Source organism: Lipotes vexillifer, unplaced genomic scaffold (assembly GCF_000442215.2).
Source record: "Lipotes vexillifer unplaced genomic scaffold, Lipotes_vexillifer_v1.1 scaffold674, whole genome shotgun sequence".
In the NCBI taxonomy this organism is placed as follows: domain Eukaryota; kingdom Metazoa; phylum Chordata; class Mammalia; order Artiodactyla; family Lipotidae; genus Lipotes; species Lipotes vexillifer.
Genome location: NW_006785906.1, coordinates 509378 through 519384, shown reverse-complemented (window position 1 = coordinate 519384; position 10007 = coordinate 509378). Strand labels below are relative to the sequence as shown.

Here is a 10007-nt window from a genome sequence, read left to right as displayed (position 1 = left end):
GTATAAATATTCTCTTTCCCTTTGAGGGCCTTAACTCCCCTTCTGGGCTTGACGGTCTTTTTGAGATCCGCTTGAAGCTATGCTTCCCTGAGCCAATCACATTACGCACATTGAACAAACAAGCCCCTGAGGGAATCAAAGGTCTCAGTTCTAAGGGAGCTGGAATAACCGGTGCAGTGTCAAGCTGGAGGGAGAGGATATTTTCTCTTACACAGGATCCAGAAAACAGGCTGCTGCAAGGTTCCGACATCTCTCAAAGAGCCTTTCAAATCAGTCGCATTAAAAACAGCACAAAGGTCAAACTCAAAATTATTAGATTTCTTGGGCTCTTTGACTCAAGTCTCAATCAGGCTTAGTGTCCCTATTGGATTACATAATTTAATTCTGCCCTACAAACAAAATGTCACACAATTGAAGAGTTGTGGTTATATCTGGAGGGGCCTCTTGAAGATGCCCTTGCATTTACCCCGTATCCATGAAGAGATAAGGAAGCTCTGGGTAAAACAGGGAGAAAACTTGCTTGGAGAAAGCTTGCTTGGAGAAAGCATCAGCTAAGGCTATCCTCTGAGGGTCAGCAAGGGCTGGGGAACAAGGTAAGTGCAGAAGAGATGTAGGAAGAAGCCACAGGACTGCTCTGAGCCTCCATTGCCTCACATATGCAGCAAGTGATGTGTTAAGATGACCAGGTCTTAACTCACTTTTGCTATTAAAAGCAGGAATATTGGGAGGGTGCACGATAAATGGATTTCCAGACCTGCCTTTTTCCAAGAGAAAACTGAGCAATTATGAATATATACAAATCCTCCAAATAGGTGCTATTTTTCAACGATCTCAATTCATGTCAGTTTAGCGAACACACAGGGCACCTGCATTGTGTGAAGGTGCTCTGCTAGAAGGGACCTAGACTTGGCCCTTTAGGAGTCTACCCTCCTAACCACAGCCATTCTGATGATTCATCAAGGAGGAGACCTTCCCAGGGAAAATTTTGACTTTTAGGAAGAGCCAGAAATAATGTTGATTAAGCACAGCCACAAATCAGGGGCAAATAAGGTTATACACAGTCTATATTTCTAGTATGGCACATAAATCTCAATCAGAAGAGATTCCTAAAGAGGAGTTGCCCCATTGCCTGAGCAATTTCAGTATTATGAGAAGGTTTGCACTTCTTTCTCCAGATGGCTTCTTGGCGGGGGATACTTTTAGCTGAATGCTTATGCAAGCATGTATGTGCATGTGTGTATGCTTAAAAACTTTTTTTTTGTAGGCACAGCTTATCTACAAAGGATACTCATAAACTGAGATTCATAAAGGCAGTGAGCACTAAAAATTTTCAGCATGTTGAGGTTCTTTTATTCCTTCTCTCTAGGAGACTTTCCTTATGGGTCAAGTTAGGAATAATTGAACTAAAACCAAGTATACATCTAAGAGAAAAGAAAACATTTGTTTACACAGAAACTTGTACAGTGATGTTTATAGCTCTGTTATTCACACTAACCAAAAGGTGGAAACAACCCAAATGCCCATCACCTGATAAATGGAGAAACATAATTGGGTATATCTGTACAATGGAATGTTACTTGACCATAAAAAGGAATGAAATACTGATGCCTACAACATGGATGCACCTTAAAAACATTACTCTAAGTGAAGAAAGCCACGCACAGAACTCTACATAGTATTGTATAAGAGCACATTCATATTAAGTGTCCAAAACAGGGAAACATATAGAGACAGAGAGTAGATTAGTAGTTGCCTGGGGCGGGGGAGTGGGGAGAAGAATGGGAGAAGGGGTGGGAGCGAAAGCATATACAGGGTTTCATATGGGGCGATGAAATGTTCTAAAACTGACTGTGGCTACGGTTGTACGTATCTGTAAATATACAAAAAGCCATTGAATTGTACACTTTAAATGGGTGAACTGTATTTCAATAAAGTTGTTCAAATTAAAAAAAAAATAAAAGCAAACATAAACCAGCATGAAAGCAGCATGGTAGTGGCCCCTTTTTAACTTTGAAGATATGTCTATATCCCAATCCAGTTTAATACTGTCCTTCCCCCAGCCACAAACTCTTTCGTATTCAAAGGAAAACTCTAATAACACACACTGGTCTCCTTTCCTCAAAAGTCAGCACACTTCTTTGCTTCTGATAGCGCAGCTGGTGAAGGTAGGTCCATGAACACACCTGGACCTACTCTTTCCCAGCATCTTCATGCCGATTCCAAAGGGAACCAGGAGTTTCGGTATGAAGGACTTGGTGCTGAGCTTCTCCATTTCCTAACCATGGATAAAACACCTCTTGTCACTACTGCTATCTTCATTTATAAACCACAGGATCTTCTTCCATATTTTCTAGCTCAATTATGATGCTTATAAGACATCTATATTCTCTCTCTTATTTGGGGAGACAACCTAGCAAGCAGAGATCTGAATTGACTACATGGAGTACATATTAAAATTATTATCACTTGATGGACCTAGAGACTGTCATACAGAATAAAGTAAATCAGCAAGAGAAAAACAAATATATATTGATGCATATATGTGGAATTTAGAAAAATGGTATAAATGATCTTATCTGCAAAGCCGAAACAGAGACACAGACGTGGAGAACAAACAGATGGACACCAAGGGGGAGGGAGGGGGGTTGGGATGAAATGGGAGAGTGGGATTGACATATATACACTACTATGCATAAAACAGATAACTATGAGAACCTACTGTATAGCACAGGGAACTCTACTCAGTGCTCTGTGGTGAAGGAAATCCAAAATGGGAAGGAAATCCAAAAAAGAGGGCATATATGTATATGTATGGCTGATTCACTTTGCAATAGAGCAGAAACTGACACAGCAGTGTAAAGCAACTATACTCCAATAAAAAAAAAATTCATTGAAGCACTATTGACAATAGCCAACACATAGAAGCAACCTAAATGCCCATCAGCAGATGAATAGATAAGTAAGATGTGGTATATATACAATGGAATATTACTCAGCCATAAAAAAGAATGAAATAATGCCATTTGCAGCAACATGGATGGACCTACAGATGATTATACTATGTGAAGTAAGACAAAGAAAGACAAATATCATATATCACTTATATGTGGAATCTAAAAGAATGATACAAATGAACTTATTTATAAAATAGAAACAGACTCACAAACTTTGAAAACAAATCTATGGTTACCAAAGGGGAGGGGTTGGGGGGGGGGGAGGTAAATTAGGAGTTTGGGGTTAGCATATACACACTACTATATATAAAATAGATAATCAACAAGGACCTATTGTATAGCACAGGGAACTCTACTCAATACTCTGTAATTACCGATATGGGAAAAGAATCTGAAAAAGAACGTATATATGTATATATATAACTGAATCACTCTGCTGTACACCTGAAAATAACACAATATTGTAAATCAACTATATTCCAGGACAAAATAAAAAACTAAATTCAAGAAAAAAATTATTATCACTTTTTATCAGCCATAAGGACTAGTAACTATATTCATTTGTTTAAAAAACCCACCAATCTACTCTGTGTCTTACACTGCTTGGAGTACAAAGAAGACTTGGACACAGTCCCTGCCTTGAAAAGATTACAATATGGTTAGGGCAACTAAACTGTAAACAAATAAATATATCCAGAATGACAGGCGCTAGAGTAGAGGTAAATCTAAAGTGCTTCTGGAGGACAGGGAGGAAAGAGGCTAATGTTTCCAGCATCATATAAAAAGGAATTTTGTAATTTTTAAAGATCTATATAAAAATGAAATCACCATTTTTAATTTAAAAATTTTAATAAAGTTTTATTTTGTAACAATTCTATATTTACTGAAAAACTGCAAATATACGACAAAGAGTTCTCACATATCCTTCACCTTGCTTCCCCTAAAGTTAACACCCTACATAATACAATTATCAAAACCAAGACACTGACATTTGTGCAATACTACCAAGCTACAGACCTTATTCAGATGTGGCCAGAATTTTCATTACTGTTCCAGGATTCAATCCATGATACTATGTTGCACTTAGTGTGTCTCCCCAATTTCCTCCTATCAGTGTCATTTTGTCAGTTTTTCTGTTTTTCCTAACCCAAAATCACCTTTTTATGTAAAAATAATCAAATATCAGCAACACAGTACGGCTCAACCTAATGGTATTAAAGTTGCTGAACATCACAATGGTCTGTGTGCCATCTCTGTGAATGTGTGGTCACAATTCAAGTTCATCATGACGTCCATCAGTAGGTAACAACGTGATAATACAATGCTGTGGTCAAGAGCACAGGCTCTGGGGCCAAATGGCCAGCACTCACATCCCAGATTCATCACCAAACAGCTCCATGACTTCAGAGAATTTCATTAACATCCCTCTCTTTAATATTTTATCAGAAACACAGTCTTCACCTCCATTCGATTATTGTGAGGATGTGTGGCGGAACTACACTGATTCCATCTTAGGCCACCAATCCTACCCCCTCCCCTTTTGGCATGACTGAACTTTAGCCTCCTCATGAAGAATGTGCCCGAACTGGATAAATTTCCTATCAACTTTTACCCTTGCCTTCATCTGATAAGAAAACTGGAAGGATGCCTTTTGCTGACACAGATGGTTAATGATTATGAGACTCCCCCTCAGGGAAGGAAAACCCCACTCAGTTCCTTCCCTGGAGACTTGCTTCTCACTTGGTAGTCAGAGTCTATTTTTGGTTTTGACCCCTTTAAATTCCCCTGTATCCCTTTTGGCAGCACGGAGTGCAGCTGTGAATGCCTATGGACCATCATCTGCCCTATCCTTCCTGCCTGTTCGTAAGTTACCCAGAATAAACTTCATAGCTGCACTTTATGGAGTTGCCACTTCATTTTTTGGCCTCCAAGTTCTTCCTCAGTTCAAAGGATGCTATTCAGCATCTCTGCCTCCCAACAAAGAATTAAATGAGACAATTTATGGAAAGCACTTAGCACATAAACGAATTTTTTGTTGCTACATCTCTTCCTGGATGCCTTTCGTTCTCTCTATTACTATTATCCCAAATGCCTCCAGTTCTCATTCCTTTCATGAAAATCCTGATAAATATCAGCAAAGCAGGCAGTGATTTGTGTTTCAGAAAGGACATACTGGGGGTAACAGACAGAAAAAACAAGACGAGTCTGAGTGAGAAAAACAATTTAGGCACATTATTCCATCAACTTTCACTAGGCATTACAACGCGTAGCTATACAGAGTCATCATTAAAGCTTGTCTGAGCAATGTCCCTTCTATAATGAAACCGGGATACCACTGGAAGACACACCCATTGCAAACAGAACACTGGCTGCCGCCTGGCAAATTTCAGATTACCATAGAGTTATGGTTGGTGACACTGTGGAGTGACTTCAACAAGATCACTTGAGATTTTAAACCATAGCGTGACCTTCAGAATGTCACCTAAATCTATAAGCTCCATAAATAACAGATGTGTCATAATTCATTAGCAGGTTGTAGCAAGCTGTAGTCCTCACTAATGAAGAAGCAAAATTTAACAAAGAAATGTGCAAATTATCAACTGTTTAAGAAAATACTTGATAAACATCCTCACCAAATTACATTTAATTTTGCCATTTAAATGGCCTCCTGTGGAGTTTAACCACACCGTCAAAAACAGCTACTGCCTATAAAACCTGAAACAAAGGCAGTAACATTTTCTGCTTGATTTCTACAGAACCTGTTTCCTCATTTTATTGAGGAAACAGGCTCTGTAGAAAAGAAATGGCCTCACAGTTTGTACACTTCTTAAGGCTTTTCCTCCAGGTTTGGTCTACAAACTCTCTCCTCATTAAAAAAATAATGGTAAATAGACAAATATAGAAAGGGTGGACTACACATTCTCATGTTTGCATAAGAATAAGATGAGTAACCTTCCACTATGTGGATCTGTAAGAGGATTGCTGAAAAGATGATTTGTGAGTACTTAATAACAAAATGCATTGATCACTAGGCGCCAGCATAAGCTCACTACAAATTAGTCTGTACTGGTAGATTGAGGAACGTTATAGTCAGATATTGTATTGATTTCACCAAGGAATTTAATAGAGAACCTTATTATATATTTGGTAATAAAAAGAATAAATGTGGGCAGTAGATTCACAGCTGGATGAAAGAAGGAAGAGTTCATAGATGGATCTTTGTCAACCAAAAGGGCAGACCTGCTGAGGACCAAGGACCGCCCTCCTCCTTGTCCTGTGATCTACAAGATGACAGAATTTTGGGAAGTCTCAGAAAATGGCATAAGGAGCATGCTAATGGAACTGGTGGATGACATGACACACTTGAAGGCAGAGCCAGTGCTCTGGTTTGTATTTGTCTCGAATCTGAAGAATATTTATTAGGGATAACGTCTCATCTAGTTTTGAAACTGTCAAAAGTAAATCATTTCTTCAAAGATACAATAAGAGAGACGTGGTTTGAGAAACGATTATCAGAATGTCTTGGCATTCAGATGACCACAATGTAGTGTGAGCTCATTAGTTGGAAGATGTTCAAGAAGGTAACTCAAGTCTAGGCTTCCTGAATGAAGTCTCGTGTTCAGACCAAGAAAGGTAAAGGTCCCATTTCCTTCTTCTGAAGAGATCACAGTCCATTCAAAGTCGTGTGTCCCACATTTGGGGACATATTTTTAAAACTTTGATTTTCAATTACTTCTGGACTTACAGAAAAGTTGCAAAAGTAGTACAGAGAATTTCTATTTTCCCCTCATATCTTACATCGCCCTAGAACAAAGATCAAAACTAAACATTTAACATTGGTAAAACTCTATTAACCTAACTAAAGACTCTTTCTTTTCCCAGATTTTGTGGGTTTTCCACTGATTTCCTTTTTCTTGGGAACAACATTTTAAGAGCAACACTAACAAATCATGACACATTCAGAATAGGGCGTTCAAGACAGCAAAGGATTTGGGGACCAGGTAAGTGCAGAATATTGAGAATAGCACTTTTTCTTCTTTTCTCTATCTAAACTTACTCTCCTGGTGATCCTGGTCTACTGGTTTTCAATATCAGCTATATTCTGATGACTCTAATGTTTTACATTTCCATCCCAGACCTCTCCCTGAATTCCAAATACATATACACAACTACCCTTTGACATCTCCACTAGGATGTCTAATAGATATCTCAGATTGAAGGTATCTGACATGACTCGTCACAATGCCACACTGTTCTTCCTGCAGTCTCCCCGCCCTTCTAATTGCTCCTTGATTCCTCTCTCTCTTACTTATTCCATATCCAATTCATGAGAAAATCTTGCTTATTTCCTTTAAAACCATATACAGAAATCTTCCCACTTCCCATCTTTACACGTCTACCAAGCATCATCTCATAGAATATCCTCCTTTCAGGTCTGTGCTTCCATTCTTGCCTCTCTCTGCTCTGTTTTCAACACAGCAACCACTGCAATCAGGAAATATTCTCATTCCTCTAATCAAACTCTCCCATGGCTTCCGATCTCACTCTAAGTAAAAGCCAAAATCCTCCAGTGACTTGTGAAGTTTATTAAATCCAGCCTTCTTTTATCTCTGACATCATCTCCTAACACCCTCCCCATAATCACTTCACATAACAATACCATTTCCTTGCTATTCCGCATCAGGCACAATCCCATCTTAAGAACTTTTCATTGGCTTTTCCCTCTGCCCAGTATATATTTACCCTGGATATTTGTACAGCTGATTCAATCTTACCCTCTTATCTTGGCAAAGTGAGGTCATTCCTGGACCTGGACCAAAATGTAACCTCCCTTTTCCCCTCCCCAATTTTGTCTCTGCAGCACTTAACAAGCATCAAACAGATATACTTGACCTGTTTTGTTCATTGTTTGGGGGCAAGAGAATTGGACTATTTGGTTCACTACTATTTCTCCAGCACCTATTATATGCTCAGCAAAAATTAATTAAATGAAAGAATTGAAGAATCACTATAATTAGGCATATGGGTTTAAGAAATATGACTACTATGTATAAAATAGATAAGTATTTACAAGGATATATTGTATAGCACAGGGAATTATAGCCTGTGATAACTTTTAATGGCATATAATCTGGAAAAATACTGAATCACTATGCTGTACATCTGAAATGAATGTGATATTGTAAATAAACTATACTTCAATAAAAAATAATAATAATAGGGCTTCCCTGGTGGCGCAGTGGTCGAGAGTCCGCCTGCCGATGCAGAGGACATGGGTTCGTGCCCCGGTCCGAGAAGATCCCACATGCCGTGGAGCGGCTGGGCCCGTGAGCCATGGCCGCTGAGCCTGCGCATCCGGAGCCTGTGCTCCGCAGCAGGAGAGGCCACAGCAGTGAGAGGCCCGCGTACCGCCAAAAAAATAAATAAATAAATAATAATAACAATAAAAGAAGAGCACTTATTCTAGAATCAGACTGACAGAGTTCAAATGTCAGTTTGATTGCTTACAACCTGCAAGGTATTGGTCAAATCATTCAACATTTTCTGTGCCTCAGTTTCTGCACCTAGTACATGGTGATGATAGCAATACTTAACTTGCAGACTAGTTGCTAATGTGACAATAATTGTTGTCAATTAAATGTGACAGTTCATAATATACTGTTTGAAAAATATTGTGTGCTCACTAAATATTATCATTAATTGATTAGAAAGCAAGAAGCAACAGACAATATCACCATAAAATGCCTAGCCAGTGAGTCAGTATAAGAGATCAGGACTTCGGAATCCTTTGATCCGAGTACAAATCTTAGCTCTGTTTTTATCTAGCTTTGTTTCCCTGAGCAACACAATTAGCCTCTATAAATTCTGGAATCCTTAACTGTGAATTGGAATAGTAACCCCCCTTCATCTACGTGCTGGGAAGACAAAGTAAAATAGTATAGAGTGCTCAGCACTATTCTTGGCATCTACTAAAGTGCTGACTAAATAAATGTCATGATTGTTATAAAATCTGGATATTCATTTACCCAGGTGATTGTCCCTTTCACCTTTCCTGTGGCCTTTTCCAATTATTGTCCATATCTCTGTAGCTCAAGCTTGCCTTCTAAGACAAAAGAGCCCCGTGCCCTACCTATTCTTTGGAAACTTGGCTTTCATGGAAGTGACATCAGGAAATAAACTGACCATGTTATAATTCTTCTACCATTAGTGGCTGATATAATTGATACATTTTATTCCAGAAACATTCACTAATCCCATTTGCCAGGCTCTGTGCTAGGTGTGTGTTAGGTATACTGTGGTGACTAAAACCCAGTCTCTGCCCAGGCTCTTCTGTTCTAGTTGGGGGGTAACTGTGCCATATCTTAGCCCTCCCAAGGCTTGTTATTAAAGGAGAAAACCTATATAGTTAGTATTGCACAAACTGACTGGGGACAAAGAGATCTGGACAGAGGCCACACTGGGTAACTATATCTGGATCACACATAGGCTTTGATACAAACAGTTTTTCTACTCTGGCCTCCATTAATCATTAAGCAACTATTCCATAATGAACACCAGAGTACTGATCTCCTACTCAGGAACCAGGGCTGGCTAGTACTACCACTGCTACTACTATTATTTTTGCTGCTACTATTATAATTACTTCTACTACTACAAATACCATTACTTTCGTTATTTTTTCAATTACTCACCTAGCTTTTTTCCCTTATGATATTAACATAAGTGGCCTCCAACCTTTCTAAGTCTTAGAATACTGAGCACACTGTCAATATTGATATAAAAATTGTCAAATACAGGAAAGCCAACTATATTAGCAAATATAGGAAATATTTCTATTCAAATCATTAAATATAGGAAGGTCAATTTTATTAGGAAAGGAAATTGCTAGGAAAAAGCAAATGAAGACTAGTAGACAGACAGGCATCCATGCATCATGGTGACATTTCAATTTATCTACAGCTCCTCACAGACTTCCAGTACGATGACATTCAGTCAGCACTCATTCGTTCAATCTGGGGCACTGGAGGTCTGAGCAAGCACACTATTAATCAG

At 38.8% G+C, this 10007-nt stretch overlaps 1 protein-coding gene across 2 annotated transcripts in view; it reads right to left on the bottom strand.

Moving 5' to 3' along the window:
• NRG3 (neuregulin 3) overlaps nucleotides 1-10007 on the bottom strand; it is a 1098053-nt gene that overhangs the window by 836495 nt on the left and 251551 nt on the right. The window lies entirely within an intron of this gene.